At 47.3% G+C, this 18682-nt stretch overlaps 1 protein-coding gene across 5 annotated transcripts in view; it reads left to right on the top strand.

Moving 5' to 3' along the window:
• HTR2C (5-hydroxytryptamine receptor 2C) overlaps positions 1 to 18682 on the top strand; it is a 358087-nt gene that overhangs the window by 115125 nt on the left and 224280 nt on the right. For 3 of the 5 annotated variants that reach the window (XM_009684929.2, XM_009684922.2, XM_009684924.2), the window contains exon 1: positions 9002 to 9610. The exons of the other annotated variants lie outside the window; for them this stretch is intronic. The gene's annotated coding sequence lies outside the window, so the exon portion shown is untranslated. Of the gene's footprint in view, positions 1 to 9001; positions 9611 to 18682 lie in introns of those variants that run through there. 5 annotated transcript variants of the gene reach the window in all.

Here is an 18682-nt window from a genome sequence, read left to right as displayed (position 1 = left end):
AACATGGCATCACCCTCGCAGCCGAGCAGCCTCCTGCCAAAGAGCTGGCGCTTGCACCCTTATGCATATTCCCCATCTGCATGCAGATTCACTTAGCACCTCTTGCCCTAGTGGAACTGGCACGTGTCTCCATGTGGGCCCAAAGCCACACAAGCATATGCGCTCAGGCTGCTCCAAGTGTGTACAGCGCAGCGGCAGCGCATTTGCAAAACACGAACAGTATTCCCACACAGGAAGGGGAGTGCAACTTTCAGGCCTGGGACTGTCATCTTAAATCTGTGTCGGTTGAGTATACTGTGATCCTGTGGCTTTTTTTGTGTTGTTTAGTGCTGGGACAAAGGTCCGAGTATGCTCTTTTCCTTATCTCTGCAGAAGGCTTAATCTTCAAAATTGTTTTTCATATTTGGTTAGTTTTTTCAAATTTGAACACAAAAAATCAGTAATTCAGATTGCTAGTAAGGTATGTAAAGAAGAGCATGTTTTCTGTGGGCAACGCGCTGTACTGTGGATTTGAGCCACTGATGTCTGATGCCCTTCCTTGCATTTCCTCCGTGTCTGTTGCTATGCCTTGCCTCTCTTGGCTAATGCAATTGCAAAAGGCTACAGAGTCATCTGCTTTAGCCTTTGTTTCCCCCAAATCCAAGCAACTTCTCCCCACTGTTTTCCCCTTGCCTGTGGGTTTCTGAACATGTCGCTATGTGTCCCCAGATCCACAATTTAGCCTTAAAAAGAGCTTGAACCTGGTAGTGAGCAGGGTTGCCGTGTGAGTTTGGCTACTCAGGTTGTCCTCTGGATGCCCCTGCCCTGTCCCTCTTTTGTTATAGGGGCTATTCCAGGCACATCTGAGACATCGCAACTGCAGTCATGTCTGTCACAGAAGAAGTGAAACGATGCTTCTGACGGGAGAGCCCGTGGGCTTTCCTTCTGCCCGGGGCTACTGCAGTGTAGCGTGCTGCTAGATGTTGGAGGCAACAGGATCCTGTGCTGCATACAGGAACGAGGCAGCATCTCCCTTGTCCCCGGAGCAGTGTGTTGGCATCCCCATTTACACCTGATCCTTATTCCTTTCCCCCAGAGAAAGAGTTGCACCAGAAAAGGGGATTTCTCTTAAGGCCTTCCTCCTACAGGTACTACTTGAACCATAAAGCCCCAGGCCCACAAAAGGGGACTGCAAGTTAAGGACGCCATCTTCATAGGGTGCCCTTAGCTTTTCCCGACCTTTACTAATTTATTCTTTCCCGGCTTCTCTCTGAGTATGTCCCAGACGTCATCGTCTGGCCCATAAGATCAGCCATTTGAATGATAGTGACGTTTTCTCTGAAAATGTTCGCCTTGTGACAGAGACATTGGAAAATATTCCCTGAATGATTTATCTTTTGCTTACTCACATTTGGATGCTCAGCAAGAATCCAGTTCCATCTGAGCGACTGAGCACAGCACACAGCACGTCTGTGGCACCGGGCCAGCCCTCAGCAACGCTTCCTTACTCGCCCAACTGTTACTTTAAAGGCAATTACCAGTAGCGTTACCCTCGTTAGCCCTGCTCGAAGGGAAGTTGTCCAGTTGGACGCCACAGTAACCCCTCCTGGATTTCTGTAGGTGAGTGAGTGGCACACCTCATTCTCATGTCTTCTCCAAACTCCTCCTTATTTTGTCTGTTGTCAAAAATAGTGCTTGTCGATTGGATCGCCACTTTTATCTAAGTTTAGAAAAAGAAATCAGCAATTGCAAGAAATTATGCAGCCTGTAGTAATGGTATTATGGCTGCCTTTCCTTCGGAATTAGAATGCCAGGAATCTGATTTCGGTGGCTGTGCTGCTTAGCTGCTGAGAAGAAACTTTTATGGGATAATATTGATCTAGTTGGGACCCGCAGAGCTTGCCAAGGTATGGGTCATTAGGCAGTGTTTGCAAGGAGTGGGCATAGTCTGAGCACTTCTGCTGTCCAGGCACTTTTGGATCAGTCAGCTGGATTTCTGCACTGACCTTTAAAATTGTGCTTGTATTAAATATCCATCTGGGTTCTGGTAGCATGATAAATCTGGAGGGCTCTAATGGACTTTTAAAATACACGTGATACCTAACAAAGTGTTGTCTTCCCCCTCGGTTATTTGTAAAATCTTTGCATGCTTAGTAAATGTACCCTTAGGAGAGATTAGTTGAAGGCCATGTTTTTTCCCGTGGGAGTTTGTGAAAGGAATTAAATGGAAGCATTAGTCTGAATTGCAAAAAATAACCAGTTGATCAAACTGAACAAAAATGACCGTACTTAATCCTGAATGATTCACCGGTGCTAGTATAAAGCATTCAATGTGCTAGGTGGAGCTAGCATGACATTTTTAAAGCGACTGTAGAGAAACCCAGTCCCTATGTAAAGGACAATGTGTGTATATATTTTAGGTCACTCACTGCTAAAATGAATGACAGGTTTCACCCCACCTTGCCAAAAGCTTCTTAGTCATTTTCTGTCTAGCCCCTGTTCAGATAAAGCTTTTTAGTGCTCTTACATTAACAGGTTCAGGCCGAGCAATTGCAATGCACCAGTGAGCGTCCTGCAAGGGCACGGGGAGGCGAGGGCTGCTCTCCCGGCCAGCTGGGACACGCTGGCTCGTCGCCGCAGCCCGCAGCTGGGGCAGCAGCTGCAGCATCCCTGCGGCCTCGTGCCTGGCGCCCGTGTGGGTGAACAGCAGCGAGGGTGACACGACGGGACACATAGGTGTGCTTGCTGGCAGTTGTGCTCGTCTTTGCAAAGTGCTCCCCTTCTTGCTGTGTCCGTTCCTCCTTCCCTTTTTGGATGAGGGAGGGATGCAGAGGAGGGTTGCAGCTTCTGGGAGTGACAGTCAGGGTACAGCAGAGGGACTGCCAGGCAAAGCAAAGCTGGGCGATTGCACCGTGAGTGCACGGCAGAGAGAGATGGCGTGTAAGGGGTGGAAGAGTAAGCTGGGGAGAGAATCTGATGGTTGGAGTGTGGGCTTGACAGGTCTGTTTCTGAGTTGCTGAGCGTAGCCCCTCAGAGGGAAATCAGATTTATTTGATCAAATTTTTGCAAATGTATGGCACTAGAATTCTTTTAGAATTGCTTCCAAAACCATAAATGCGTAAACTGTGCATAAATAAAAAAAATGAAGCTTGGATAGAACGTTTTATGAGATTTTTGGTGGAAGGAAGAATTTTATTAGAAATAATCCCAGAAGGTTAAGAAGTGTTTGGGGAACTCCTTGTTACAGGCATGGGGCCCAGGCGCAGACTGAAGGCAGGAGGAGTGGAGCTTGCTGCCTGGACGAGCTGTGGGCTCTGGCATGTGTGCCTGCGACAGCACTGGGTCCTTTCTTTGGAAACTGTGCCCATTGCACAGTTTTCCAGTGTAGTATTTTAAACTGTGTGTGTTGCAGTGTTTACAGTACCGCCTTTCTGGGGTAACACCCTCATTGGTTTTGTAGTTTTGTGGAAAATCTAAATTCCTTCCTGTTGAAAGGTATCTGGCGAATACCCTGGTTGCCCACACGCATCCTGCTCTCCTGGTATCAGACTGCTGCTGACGTATGGATGAACGCATGAGCTGCTTTGGAGAAGCCAGGTGGTAGGAAAAAGCCTCTGAAGACTGCCGGGAAACCAGGAGCGGAAGGGACACGAGGTGGGGAAGGATGCCAGAAGGCCTGCTCTGACTTTGGTGAGTCTCGCAGTGCTGCTAAACGCTGGCGTGCTTGCACGACTTTGGGGTCCTGAACTCGTGCAGCTTTGATTCCTGCGCTGATGGTGCATGAGCTCATGAGGGAGACCAACTGCAGTGTTTCTACGAGAGCTGTGTTCACAGCATCTCTGCAGCATTTATACCTCCCAGAGACAGAATCTGGTCTTTTCCATGTTCTTCTCGTCTCCAGCTTTTTGATAAAATTCGGGACCGCCAAGAAGACACCTGCTGTTCCTTTGCCACTTTAACATTCCCCAGCAGTCTTATATCAGGGTATTACATATACAGAGAATGGTTCCCTAACAGTGCTTTGTCCACAGACCTCGTTCATCAGGTTTGCCGAGACAGACCTCTGTGGCTTTTGGAGCCAAGGACATTGCTGCTGGCCGCAAGCGGGGTCTATTTGGTACCTTTATTTTCAATGCACCTCCCAAGTGGGGTGGAATTGTTAGCCCTATTTTAAAGGATGGGGTGTGAGGTGAAACAATTAGTCCAGAGCAATTCATTGTGCCAGCACTAGAGCTGGAGGCCAAATGCGTGCTTCCCGGCTCCCCACTGGCAGTAGGTAACACTTCCCTGCTTGCTCAGTGGGAGAGAGGCAGACCCTGGAGCAGGAAAGTCAAGAGATCTAAAAGTAGCGTGATCTTCCCACTGCTTCTCAGCCGTTCACAGCACATATGGTCAGAAAGGAAGTTTAAATAATGTAGTCTCACTCCTTTATAACGCAGCTCAATTCAACCTACTTATCCCAACAGTAAAGCTATGATCTGTGCTTAGCCACTCAAAATACTTCTAGCTGCAGTTGGCCTGCACCAAGAGATGGAGGATCTGCTGCTTGTCATTGGACTTTGTGCCAGTGTTCAATCGTTCTTGCTGTGCCTAATTTTTATGAGAATTTGTCTTTCAGTTCTCAGCTGTTGGGCCTTGCCACGCGTTACTGCATTACCAGAGCCCTTTTCTCATTTCTTATTTTTTTTTATTAGCAATTGTTTCCTTTGTTTTGTCGCTGAACCATTATGAACTCCTTGTCTTCTCCTGCTTGTGGAATGATGGCTTTTCTTCTTTAAGAACTCCATTTTGGGGTAAACTGATTTGTACTTGTAGACCCCATAGCCTATTGCGTTTATAGGATTCGGCCCAAAAGCCTGTGACAGTACAGTGGATTATTTTCCTGGTGACTTTTTTAATGTGGTTCTATTTTAATGTTGTATTTTTCAAACACATTTAAAAATTTCAGAGCAATCAAGAGTGATGTTAGCAAGCGCAAAGGGAGTCCCCATGAAGGTTAAACTGGCAAGCTTGTTTAAAAACAGCTGCGAGGAATTTCTAATCCCCAGGTTGTCCAAACATGCCCTTTTGACTCTGAGCCAACGTGTTCATTTAATTCTGCAGACCCTTCTCAGAGTGCAAATACTTCCATTTCTAAGTCCCAGATACAAGGAGAGCTGTGAATTTCTAATTTCCAAATACAAAAGAATATTTTCAAACACAACAGAAATGCCGATAAAACCCCCTGAGATTTTAAAGACACATGAACAGTTATACCAGCTTGTAAAAAAAGACATTCACAAGAATGTCTTCCAAATATGGTGTTAGAAAGGACATTTATAGTCTCCGATGTCCCTAGTTTTCCCTCGGGTACATTCCCATTCAGATGCACATGCGTTGCCTTGGGTGGACACTGCGAGCTGGTCCTCTCATGTTTCCCAATGAAGTGCTATAGCCTGGCGATGCAGCTTGGATGCTAATGCCTTTTTTGAAGCTCTGAAGTTTTCTCAACGTAAATAAGTGTCAGGGTTGCCAGCCCACCGTGCTCATATGTGTGCAAGCGTTGAGAACATTATATTCTCTAATTGCTATTTTTGTTGGCATTGCTGAGAGTTTGGGCTCCAGAAAGCTGCCCGTTAAAGCTCTGTGCCATTGTTCTCTGCCTGTGACCCTGCTGTTGTACCTGAAGCCGAGCTCTCTGCTTGTTCTCTCCGGGATCTCCTTGCTTTCAAGCCAGTGGTTTCCAACCTGGAGAAGGGTGACAGCAAGGGCTCACTGGCTGGTTATTGGTAGGGATCCACAAGAAGAGCTGAGGAGTGATCTGCGGCACAAGAAGTTTGGGAACTGCTCTATTAGGCAACCTGGAGGGGAGGAAGTGGCCAGGCTCCCTGGAGTGAAGGCCAAGGCTTTGAATATCCCAAAGTCTCCTTGATTTACTCATAGCTGTCAGCTTGTAGGGAGTGCGGAATTTGGCCTGGCTCTTTACAGTTTCCGTAAACATCTATAAAGTGTCTTTTTAAGAGAAGCTTAGCTGCCCTAAGCAGTCTCGTCCGTGCATGAAGTGCACAAGCACAGAATTTCAGCCACCCCTCGTCACCCAACCTGAAACAATTGTACTTCAATACAGAAGCCGTTTCCATCCATCTCTCGGGATTTTGCTATGCTTCATCTGAAGGACGTGCTGACAATAGCGGTATGATTTGATTATTTATAAGTGCAAACCTGTTCCACAACTATGATGGTCACGCATAGCTTGGGAACAGCAGGTCCCCTAAAAAATGGGCAAAATGTTTCTTGAAAGATGGATTAACCTTCATATGTACCCCCGTAGTGTGCGTAATTCACGGCTGCTAATTATAAAGGCAGGCCAAATGTTCGGTGTCACAAGTAGGGTAGGTTAAGTTTGGGCAATCTGTAACGTCAAGGACGTTAGGGCTAGTATTCCAGGAGCGAAAGGGGGCTGAAAAATTGTTTAGGCGCGCTGCCTGGCGGGCCGCTCTTGAACGCGCCTGCGGTTGCAGGCATGGCTTGCTGATTTTGCACGCTAGGAACGTCCCTCCAAACGGCCACTTCTGCCCTCGGCGTGGTTTGAGTTCCAAAAAGCTTTACAGTTCGCGTTATGGGCCCTCGGGTATCACTTAGCAATATCGTTAAGAGCGTGTTTCTAGAAGTTGTGAATAGCGCTGTTTAAGGTTCCCTTTTTAAAATCACTGTAACGGTGGCTGGGCTCCTTTAGGCCTGCATTTATTTCTTATGTCTTTAAAGCCATTGAGAAGGGTTGTTGTGCACTTTTTCCCTTCTGTGAAGAGCTGCGTGCTCTAATTGGAATATATATTTTTGGTGGAAAATAGAGTTTAGTGCAATTACAGTGTAAATTCCAGGTCTCGCCTTTGTTTGTCGACATCTTTAATGATTCAGCTTTCTACAGTATGACACTTCACGGCATGATATCTCCCTTATACTCAAATGAAAAAAAGAAAAGAAGTTTTTATTGCCCTGAACCAAAGGGATAATGTACTCTCTGCAGCTAACTACGGCCCATTTCTACCCTCACGCCGAGGCATAATTCTCAGTGGCAGGTCTCACAGCTGACAGTAAGATGCGACTGTAGCAGTCTGGGTTTTTTACACCAAATCGCTCTGTTCCACTTGATGGAATAGCTCAAATTAGCATATGAGCTTATGAATTTAATAGGCAGTCCTTTCCACTGAACTTGATTTTGATTGATCAATCATGTCTTGCACTTTTAAAAAAATAATAACGCCTCTTCATAGTAGAGTATTTCTATTCAACGGGCCACAGGGGACTGCTCCGTTTCAGGACAGATACTTGTACGGGTGTGATGGAAGTCACCGCGTGGGGTTTGCATACTAATCAGATTCGTTTGTGAAGCGTTATACTTGAGAAATCCTCAGCCATGCTCTGTAAAACAAATTTGATCTTTGATACCCACGGGAGGATCTTGAGCAGTATAAAGCCTTAAGCGTCTCTGCTGGCGTGCTCATTGCTGCTTATGCATGTTGGGTAGCTCTGGTGACAAAACGGCTTCCTCCTTTTTAAGTCACTCGGCACTTAATAAAGACAAATTGGAGCTAATTCCCTGTGGTATCCTTGTACAAGCCACTCTTTGGCCTAGAAGCAGAGATTTTTGTGTTGAGCTCTTCTCATCAAGCAGTCGCATTTTAATAGCCCCCCTGTACCGACATTGCAGGAGAGCGGGTAGTTGTGCTGGGACGCACGTTTGCATCGCAGGTAACCTTTTACTGAGCCCGTGTCAACGACATGAGCTCTGCAGCTTTTCTTGCCAGCTGTTTTTCCGAAAAGCATGGAGTTGGACTGTTTTTTAAGTTACAGCTTCTTCCCCAGAGCGATTCGTGTTGGCATCGCGTGCTAAGGCCAAAACGCCCGGGCTGGTGATGGCTCCCCTCCTGTAAAGGAGGAAGGTACCAGTTAAGTTAATTTGGGTGCCTCTGATGGGCCTAGAGAGTCAAAGGTGTCAATCAGACTCCGTGTGACAAAAGCAGTGTAACAAGGTCTAGGGCTTCGAACAACTTCATCCCGCTCAGAAAAGCGTATTGTACATGGCAACACCTGCCACTGGGGGAAGAAAAAGCAGAAATTTTTAGTAGGGTAAATTCCCCATTTCACAGACTTCTGGAAGATGTTTAAGTTCTCAGATATTCTTGGTGTGGAGGTGCTTGAGAGAGGCAGGAGTTACGGTTGTCCTTGTTCCATCTGAGCTATGATATACTGTGGACAAAACAGAGTAAAACAAGGCGTATAAAAGAGGGCAGCAAGAGAACGTGCAGCTTTTGTGCAGCACGCGGGCTGCAGCCTGGCTGCAGGAGGGAGGCAGCTGCCGCACCCGGCCTTGCAGCGGTCTGAGACCTGCCGAACTCATCACAGCATTGGCCTGCATAACGCCTTAGATTTAACTGCCTCCCAATCCCTGGGTCGGAGAGGTGTTACGGAGAGGATGGTTTATACAGAGCAAAGCCCCTTTCTCCTGCAGTCGCTGCCTGCTGAGTGCCGGAGAGGGTCGGCCCCGGGGCGAGCATGGGGGTCACCAGCCCCGGAGCGCCCCAGACCGCGGGGACCTGGTGCTGGCAGAGACGACGGAGGCCCCGTTCCCGGAGCCTCGTGCGGGGTGTCGCGCCGGCTGCCCCTTCCTGGCCTTGCTCCGGGCGCCGTGTCCTTGCCCCGGCCCGGACGGGGTCCGGCCCCGGCTCCTCCGCCGGCGGCAGCTGGGGAGCTGCCGGGCTGCAGCCGCGGGCGATGGTGGCTCCCGCAGCAGCGTGTGAGCAATGTGCCTTTAAGACTCGCAGGAGAGCGATAGTATCCCCCTCCCTCCCGTTAATTGTAGCGTGTTTTTTCAGCCATGCTTTCCAGTCACATTCGCAGGCTGCGAGCGGCAGCAGCGCCGAAGCTCGGCGCCGTCCGTGCCGGCCGCCCGGTGCGTGCTCGCCAGCCGCGTGGCACCCGCAGGTGACGGGCGGCCCGTGGGGCCGCGGAGGCTGGCGCCAGAGGCAGGAGTCCAGCCGGGTTGGAGGCTCGGTGCCGCCACCTGCGCCCGTCACCTCCTCGCCGCCGCGGCCTCCAGCCGTAGGGCCCGGCGAGCTGGGCCCCCACGTGAGCTATGTGCCGTCCCGGCGCCCGGGACCTGCCGCAGGTGATGCGCCGGGAGCCGCGCGGTGCCCGGCCGGGGATGCTGCAGGCAGCGCCTGCCTTCCCGCGTGAAAAGTGACTGCAACTAACTCGAGGCGTGGACGACTTCTCGGAGGATGCCCGGTGCTTCTCCGCTCGCTCGCCGCCGGCCTCGCCGCAGCGTGTCTGGAGCTGCTCGCTCCCCCCTGCCCGCCGGAGGCAGAGGCACAGGCCCGCGGAGGGTTAAGAGCATCTGTCTTTCTGCCGCGCGCTCGAGCAGGGAATAATCTGCAGAGATACATGTGCAGCAATCCGACTGCTGCCGCTTCTCGCAGGCGGCTGCTGCTGCAGGTCGGGGCGGTGAGAAGCGGCGCTGCTCGCAGAAGATGCTTTCCTGGCACGTCCGAAGTGCCCGGCACGGCAGCCGAGTCCCAGCCGTCCGAGCAGGGCTAAACGTCTGCATCCGAGAGGGATTATGTTGACCTGCCAGCTCTGTTGGCTCCCCAAGGTAGGTGCTGCTCCCCATGCAGCGTGCCAGGATCTTTGTCGGGAGATGCAGTCCTCCTCTCACTCTGGGCTATGCCATTAAAAAAAAAATAGTTTGGTGGGAAAGGAGTTTAATTTGCAACCTAAAGCCAGACAGAGAAACGTTTGTGCGTGGGTGGGTTTTGTGTGTGCAGCAGGGCAGGAGAGGGCGAGGGATACCCAAGTAATACCTCTCATCGCTGGCAATAAAGTTGTTTGCATGTAACGGGAACAAACTTGTTTTGGGCTCAGTGAGATGCACTGGGGAGCACTTGCTTCTTCCTGGAGTGACCTTTTAAAGGGGTTTGGATGCAACGTGCTGGGTTGCGCTTCGGTCCGGGAGCGGGGACACAGTGTGCTCTACAGGTCCCTCCGTTCTGCTCCTGCGACGTGGGGAGGACACAGGGCAGCAATAGGGAGACGCAAAGCGCTGCGGGCAGGGAGGTGGTGTTTTTCAAAGGCGTGAAATTACACTGAAAGGAGGAAAAGAGACGTTGCTCCCTGAGGAAGAGGGAATTTTAAGATCCTACGTGTTGATCTTGATATTTGGAAGCAGAGAGAGAAATCTGTGTTAGCAGCTGTCTGTGTACGGGTCTGGTTTTTGTGTTTTGCGTTCCCAGCTCTGCGGAGGGGAGTTTTGCTCATCTCTGCTACCTGCTTTCCCACCTGGAGCCGCTAGTTAAGGTTTCTTTGCACTGATACCCGGGAGAGAGAAAACTGCCACTTCCATCAAATGTCCTTAGGCTTGTTCAGGAAGGTGCCTTTTTGAGAAGTCTCTAACAAAATCACTAACAGCTGATGCTGTTCCTTCTTTTTCACCAGCCGGGCGTGCATTTTTGGGTTGTCATGAGACCTCACTCGCCACTTGGAGCTCCACTCCGTAAAGGTGAAGTTGAAAAGGGAAGTTTTCAGACAGTTCCCCCAGAAAAGCAGTCTTGGGCACTGATACCTATTTGCTGCCAGTTCTCACGGTTGACCTACGCGCACGTATGTTTGCATGTCGGCTTCTGAGCCCACGAGCCAGACCCTGCCAATGAAAATTAGCCGTGCGTTATTAGGTGCTGCCCAGATTACGTGCTCGGAGCACGCGAAGGGGATGGTGCACGTTTCTGCCATTGCAAATCTATGGAGATAGTGCAGCCAACGGTGCCATGGCTGGGTAACAGTTTCAGAAGTATTCATGTGGCACCGTAGCAGAACAAATACGTTATTCATAACAGCACTCTTCAGGAAAAAAGAGCAGATCTGTTGTCTTCCCTGCGAATTTTTTTGTCGTTGTTCTTTAGTCACAGCTTCACGATGGGAATGTGTTGCTCCTTGAACAATGTGGTGCGAGCGTTCATTACCACCTCCTGAACTTCCCCGGTGCTTCAGTCAGCACTGCTGCATCCCAGAAGGAAGGCTAGAGAAGAATCCCCTTTTTAATGATAAGAGCAAATTGGGCCCACAGGCAGGAAGAAAAGTACCTCTTCGTTGGAAGAGTGGCCCATTTGTGGAGCTTCCCTTGCGAGCCTGTGCGGAAGACCTTGCTCTGCAAGCTCTCCGTGCTGGAGGTGAAGGAGCAGGAGGAGGTCTGGTGGGTTTGCTGCTGCATAGGAGCCAACGAGCCCTTACTGAGAGCCCACCGTGGTGGTGTCTGCAGAGGGAGTGCTGCGCTCTGCCCTGCCAAAGAGGACCCCTTGCTTCTCGAGCACCAGTCGGGTTGCGCAGCAGCGTGCCCTAGCAACATATACTTCTCCCGTAAAGAGGAGAAAAATCTCGTGGGCTCACTCAGAGAGGTGCAAATATAGTTGTACGAACACACGGTAGAATCTTATCAGGGTAGTACTGGTGTAAGGCGAGCTGAATGACTTTTCTTGGAGAGATCACTTGTAAAACGTGATGAGCATTAAATAAGCAAATTACTGATGGAATGGAACGCAGGGAACACTAGAAAAATTATATGGTAGTCATCCCATTTACTGCTAATTGCATACAGCCAGAATGGTGATTAGAACTGGCTGAATTCAAGCAAAATGTTTCTCACAAACTGGCTTTCAAAATTCGAAATGAATTTGGTGCTAGTCTGCTGGCAGCTGTTTTGGTTATCTTTGCAATCCTACTCCAGCAAGTGCATTTTTTCAAAAAGTCCATTTGCTAAAAAAGCAAAATGTTGAAGTGTATTCACATGGAATGCAGTCTGAATGGGTGAGTGGGAATATGTGCTTTAGAGCTGCGCTCCTATCTGTTCAGGAAACAGAAACAGCATATGTGAACTGTCAGTTATTTTTAAACAACCTCTTTGATCAGTAATAAAGTTTTGTATTAAACTCAAATTATGTGGAAGCCAAGAGCTCTTTGCTAAAATTAATAATGGTAACTTTTAAAATAATCAATCATGATTTAGAAAAGTAGAGGTAGTGAACATTGCTTGACCCTGCAACTGTACCAACATCTTCCTCAGTCCAAAAGTCACAAAACTGCACGTGTTGGAGACAAAGGGTTGGGCATCCTTCATCGTGGTCTGTGGGTGGGAGCTGCTGATGTCCCTCCAGAGACCTGGTCGCTCGGTTGCAAGATGGGTCTGAGCTTGATGTTCACCTGGGTCCAGCGGTGACCTGGCCATGGCAATACTGGTATCCCTGCGAGTTTTACCTTTTTCCCCATATAATGGTCTGGCTTTATCCAGCAGTTCCCGTGCTGGCGCTTCAACGGCCTGCCGGTAGTGTGCTATGCAGGAGTCACGGGTGGCGCACTGAATGGACAAATGCAAAGGGAATAACCTGAATCTTCAGGAACTATTTGCTAGGGAGTGATTTCCCTGGATTCTGTGGCAAAATAAATGAAAGGCAATAATCAGGTGCCTGCAGTCTTTCAGTGACCATTGCATTTTTATGCTTTGCATGCTGCTTGTAAACCATCTACAGGTGGTGAAAGCCTGTGGTCCAGAAACTATTGCATCAGAGAGAAAAATACGCCTTTTTGGTTGTGACTGGAGTATCTTTAAGAGACTGCTACTGCAATTGAAATCTATCTGGCTTTGTACCACTTATAAAATGCATTCACAGTAGGTGGTGGCATTAGCCTCCTCTTAGTGAATGCAGATATTTATATTATGCAAAAGGTTTTCTCACTTTGCTGCATTCAGATGATGACTGGAGATACCATTCTTGTTAGACAAAAAATTGAGTCTGACTTTAGAGGTGAATTCAAAGAGCAATTTCTATTTTATATATATAGCAGCAAATAGGAACACAGCTACTTAAAGATTACTTTAATGATGAATCATTAGATGGCTCTCACCAGTCAGAAAAGCAATAAAAGTCAAAATGGAGTGCCAGGATTTAATCGCTTAGAAAATGCATGGAAAGGGACTACTGTTGTAGAGAGGGCTCACACCACCACATCAAAGGAAAAATATTTTGAGGTGTAAGAATATTAAGTTACTTTTCACCTCAAAGATGTGAAACAGCTGCTATCTGTTATTTATTGTTCTAGAAGCTTATTTTCTTTGGTTGTTAGTCATTCTTAGTATTAAAAAAATAATTGTTAAATTCTAACTGATCCTCCTCTGTTTCAGTGCAGATGCTGTCGTATTACTTTTCTTTTGGATGCTGTCGTTTTTATTACTAATCCTAATTAAATGCTGTAATTTTTGAAAATCAGATTAATTTGAACCATCAGCCCAATGCAAATCCTGCAGTAATTGCAGATCATAAAATGTTCAAGGGACGGTAATTTTACTACAGAGTTGTAATGGCATGTGTCCAAGTATCTTGCTACCTTTGTGTTCTGATGACATGGACTGTAATATGTACGCTTCTGCGTTGTGCAGCGTGAATAGAAATGATATGTTCCTCAGCTGTTGAATTGCACATTTTATCCTTAAGTCAACAAACATTAGACCAATGACATCATCTCTCCCACCACTGAAATACTTTCTCCTTGCTATAAATATTGTATCAATTGTACAGTTTCTGCACAATAGGTAAATGAGCAGATAGAGCTGGGAGGTTGTTGCACCCTAAGTTTACTTGTGATCTGTGTAGTAGTGGACACAGTGCAACCAGTCCCAGTGTCATCCAAAATGTTTCCACCTGAGGGCTATGATCTGTGCTTTCAGGTTGCACAGAAGCTGCTGCAGCTCCTTGTTTGATCTCAGGCTAGGAAGCAAATGTTTCTATCACTACTTACATCTCCTGGGGAACAGGATAGATACTGTGTGGCTCTGACAGCTGTGTTCCTTTAAGACCAGGTTTTGATCTTGTTTTGCCATAGATATTGGGTAGCTTAAGAATTAATTTTGGTTCCAGCTCAAGCAGTGGCAAAGTTGATGTCTCACCCTCTGCCCCAGCTGCTGGTTTCTTAGGCAGTGACATTAGGGAAGACCTCACTGGTCGTTACAGATGCAATTATCTGGCACTGAAAGACAGACAGGGATTAGACTGACGCTGCAGACATGTACACCTGAGCTAGTTGTTTAGGTTTTCATCACGGCTGAGGAAAAAGGCGCTCAGAGGAAGCAATTCACCCTTCTTATTTTAGAAGTCTGCAGTGAGATAAGATGAATCGCAGCCTAGGAATGTCCAGTCCTCTCTATCCACGTGGAGGGGGTCTGTGTAACTAGCTCAGGTGGAGGTGGCTGCAGTGCTGGGTGAGATGAGTCCCACCAAGCAAGGGCGGCTGGTTTAAGCCCTCATTCAGCAAAATGCTCAGCTCCAGCTGGGCTGCTCTGGACTCCTTTGTGGGTTTTGGTGGAAATGAGAGGCACTGCGGAGGATCTAACCCTTCAGGTTTAACTCAACCTTTCTGAACTTGAAGTGTTTTATCAATCTGGATTATAAAATGTAGCTGTGAAGTGTGTGCTGTTTGCCCCTTTGCTTGCCAATAGCAGAAACTCCTTGTGTTTCTGCAGCCAGGACCTGCTGTTGCTACTGGCTTGTAAATATAATCTCTTTGGTAGGTACTGCACGTATTTTTGTATACATTCCAGGCTTTATGGTGAAACTGAACTGGGAAAATCTGTGTCAGTTTGGAGACTGAAGCGGATGAGGAACGTCTGTGTCAGGGTACGTTTCCTGGCCTGCCCCTGCCCCTTCCTCAGCCACGTCCACCTCCTTGATCGTATGGAGGGAGTTATTATTGTAGAGGGAAAACCTGTAGTATGACATTGTCACATGTTATATATTTGGAATTTACCCAGCCGGGTTATTATTTCAGCCAAAAGGTGGAATTCAGGAGTGCTTTTTCCCATGCCAAGATTTGCAGCATTTGACCACGACTGCCTAGCTATCTTCCTTTTCAGTGTGTATAACATGCAGGAAGCTGTAGGCAGACATATATGATTTTATAATAGCTATTACTTGCAGGAAAAAAAATAGCAGAAGCATATTAATTTTCCAGTTTAATGTGTATAGGAGTTTGCAAAGAGTTATTGCGGACGTTGTTGTCTGAAGGACTGTAGTTTTAGTGGTTCTAACGGGGGCTATTGTAGGTCTTCCGAAACACTGAAACTCTACAGTTATGATTTAATTTTAATATGGGTCCTATTTGGAAAAGCCTATATTTTTAGGTTTTGTGGTCCCCAGTGTTATGTGCTTGGCTTATGACAGTAAAATCAGTTGAATGCTGGAATGCATGCGAATATATCTGTATCAAAGAAGGTTCCTGCCTTAGTAATTTACCCTTTTAAAAATTTTAATTGTCCCCTGTATTTTCTGAAGTTGCGTGCAAATGCAAAAGGTAACGTTAATTTGAACAGTGTGTCATGGCTATGCAAATACTGTCTAGCATTTCTAAGTTTTGATGATTGTTATTATCATGTAGTTTGACCACCTGATAGCACAGGCTGGAAAATTTCCTCCAGGAATTCCTCCCTTTCAGAACCAGCCTTGATTTGAAGAGTGCAGATAACTGGGACTCAGAAGTGTCCAAAGGCTAGTTCGTTTTGGTGCTTAAAAAAGGGGAAAGGGGAAAGACGGAGAAATTAAATCCATTCTGAGTTTATTTCCTTGCTCCATGTGTGGAATCTTCTTCTGCCATTGTCTACTGAATTAAGAAGCCCGCTACTAATAGAAATCTTTTCGCATGTGGTCAAATCATTGTTCAGGCTTCTTTTTGCTAAAGTGATCATATCCTTGAAACTCTTATCATTACATCTCTTTTCAGGCCCTTAAATCACATGTGTTTTTCTGCTAATTATTCAATATCCTCTGGAAACGCGGCCATCAGAGCTGGGTATTCTGGGAGCGCAGAACACAGTATTCCGCTAATATTCTCATTAACACTGTACGCGGAAAGAACACCAACTTTGTAACCTTGGATGAAATCGCCTCTGTTCAGATGGCCAAGGGCGTCCTTAGCTCTCATAGCTACAGCATAGCCCTTGGACTTCATGTTCTAGTTGCCTGCCATGACTCCTATATGTATTCTGATTTCTAGCATACAATTCACCCCTCTCTAAGTGGGGTAAGTCATTCACCACTGCATTCTTTCATCCCAGACAAGTAAACTTGTATTTTTCTGCGTTAAAATGCTTGATTTTTGGCAGGGCCTGGCTTATGAGAAGGACTGAATTGTTCAGCTGTAGTCATCTGAGCTTGCCAACGTTTATCACGTAAGCCAGAGCTGAGTTGCGTTGGGCTAAGAACCTTGTCTCTGTGGGCCCAGTTAAAAGCATTTCCATTCACTGATGGTTCCTCATTAAAATTACATCTTGTTGATTATCAGTGACTTTTTTAAAAGTGTTCTGTAGTGGTTTCACATAATGGTATTCTTACAGTCACAATGTGGTGTGTCACTGAGCCATATGCCAAAGACAAGTCCACAATGTTGACAGAGCTGCCTCTTTTCAACCTGCTTTATAATTGTATTACAGATCATTTCAGGATCATCCAAGAGGGCTGACTGGGGTTCCCATCATATGCAGATACAGGATTCCCTGAAGTTGCAACCATCTCTACTGCCTTCCATTTGCTGATGGACTTTGGATGATATTTTCCAGGAGGGACTTACAGGTTTCTTTTCCTGTGGAGGTATTCAGAAAGCCACTCGTGACAAAGATAAATTACGAATTTGGAGTGTGATCACTCTTCTGTTTCCCCATGCTTTTTATCCATTTGGGAGCTTCTGGTGGCATTCGTTACTTTCTTTTTATTCCTTATCACTTGAGTCCTCTAGCAACTATTCGGTGCTTTTGATCTGGGGCTGATGCCGAGGCTATAATTACCTGGATAACCGTCTTGGCCACTTAAAAATGCTGGTATAATATATACCTTTGTGGTCCATCCTAAACACTCCCACTTCACTCCTCACCTTTCATTCTGCCTGGCATCCAGGTCTTTCCTTGACTCAAGCGATCATCTTCTTCCACTGCTCCTTTCTGGAGCTACTTCCTTTCCAGCAGGAACATGGAGTAAAATCTTTCCTTCTCCAACTGTTGTCTGTGGTCTGTGCGTTGCTTTCTTCATTGCTCAGCCTGCTATTTCATATTCAGTTAGCAGCCTCTGTCCTTATCTCTGGGACTCTGTATGACTCCACCCTGATTACTTTTTCCTCTCTCTTTTTTGCCATCTTCGTTTTTTCACAGTTTTTTCTTGAGCAGTCCATTTGTTTCCTTGACATAACAGTTACTGACAGCCTGGTATCCTGTCTCCAACACTGGCAAATAGCAGATGCTTAGAGAAGAATATAAGAAACAGGGTGAGAATAAAATAACCCTAATACATGCTGCCAGCAGTGATCAGTATCATGTATGTCTGACTGAGTCGTGAATGTGTTAAAGCACAGCCCAGTGGGGGATATAATGCCTGAAACCATGCGGATGAGGAAAGGATAATTTTACAAGATGGCAAGTTTTCTTGCATAACGGTTTCTCTTCACAAGCGCTGCCCTCTCCTTGCGTCACTTTGCTTTGCGCAGCACGGAAAGCCAGGATGGCGCTGTGCTCGTTTCTGAGCAAGACCTGGGGTTCATCTGCTGGACTCAGCCCGATCTGAAGTGGGAGCTTGTGTTTCTCTTCCCTCGGAGGTTTCTCCAGAAGGTGATTCCAGCAACACAGAATGAAGGGAGAAGTCCTTGCATTTGGTTACGAGCCTTTATACAATCACAGTCTGTTTGGTTCCCCCAGCTTTCAAGCTCCGGCTGGTTGTAATGCAAACTGACGTAGCTGGAAGTGTGACGTCCCTAAGGGCCTTGTGAAAATCAGAGAGACCCAAAAGAGTATCCCCCGCCTAAAGAGAAGTTAAAGGTGTTTGTCCTGTTTGCCCTGTGGCAGGTCAGCCCGTGGACACCTTCCAGGCGGTCAGTACGCACCCAGCAGCTGGGCGACTGGCAGCACATGCCAGCCCCAAGCTATGCCGATGCTCTTTCCCGGCCAGTGATTTGGAGATGTAGGAAGAAGTTGTGGTATAGGAGAACGCGTGGAAGACACAGATGAGGGAATGCAGATGTGGGGGGACTGGTAGTATGGGACAAGGGTAGTTGTGGAGAGGAGAAGGTGGCTTATTGCAGTGGGAGGGCACCGGGATGGGAAACCTTGAGAGGAGGGTCATTAATTCTGCAGCTCATAGAGCAACCTGATTTCTTTTACTGACTGACCCTAACTATCAGTATCTTGTAGGGTTAGAGCCCATCTTCTGCATTCTTGGTGCACTTTGGTTGTCGGAGCTGGCTCGTCCTCTAGGATTTTCCTGGTTGCCAGTGAGCGAGCGCTCATGGCAGAGCTCTTCTGGAGCTTGCCCGAGGCTGGCACGAGAGCGCTCCGTGTGCGCTCCTCTGTGACACGTTCCCGTGACTGGGGAAATACTTTGACTCACTGGAAGCCTGAAAATAGGAAATAGCCAGTGAGCAAGCACTGCTGTAAGCCCTGGGACAGATGGGCTGTGCGTGCTCGTGGTATTGGGGAAAAGGATGTGTTGGTGGTGCCATCAGAAACCCGTCAGCTGCTGGCTGAATTACATGGGAGTAGGAAAAGGCACTGTAATGATAGGGATAATATTTCTTTTTTTAATGAGGTTTGCTAGGCCAAATGGGAAAGTGTTTTGTTCTTGTAGCGAGCCCACTTTACTAGGCCTAG

This window comes from Struthio camelus, chromosome 11 (genome assembly GCF_040807025.1).
Source record: "Struthio camelus isolate bStrCam1 chromosome 11, bStrCam1.hap1, whole genome shotgun sequence".
NCBI lineage: Eukaryota > Metazoa > Chordata > Aves > Struthioniformes > Struthionidae > Struthio > Struthio camelus.
This window is presented reverse-complemented; position numbering and strand designations above follow the sequence as displayed.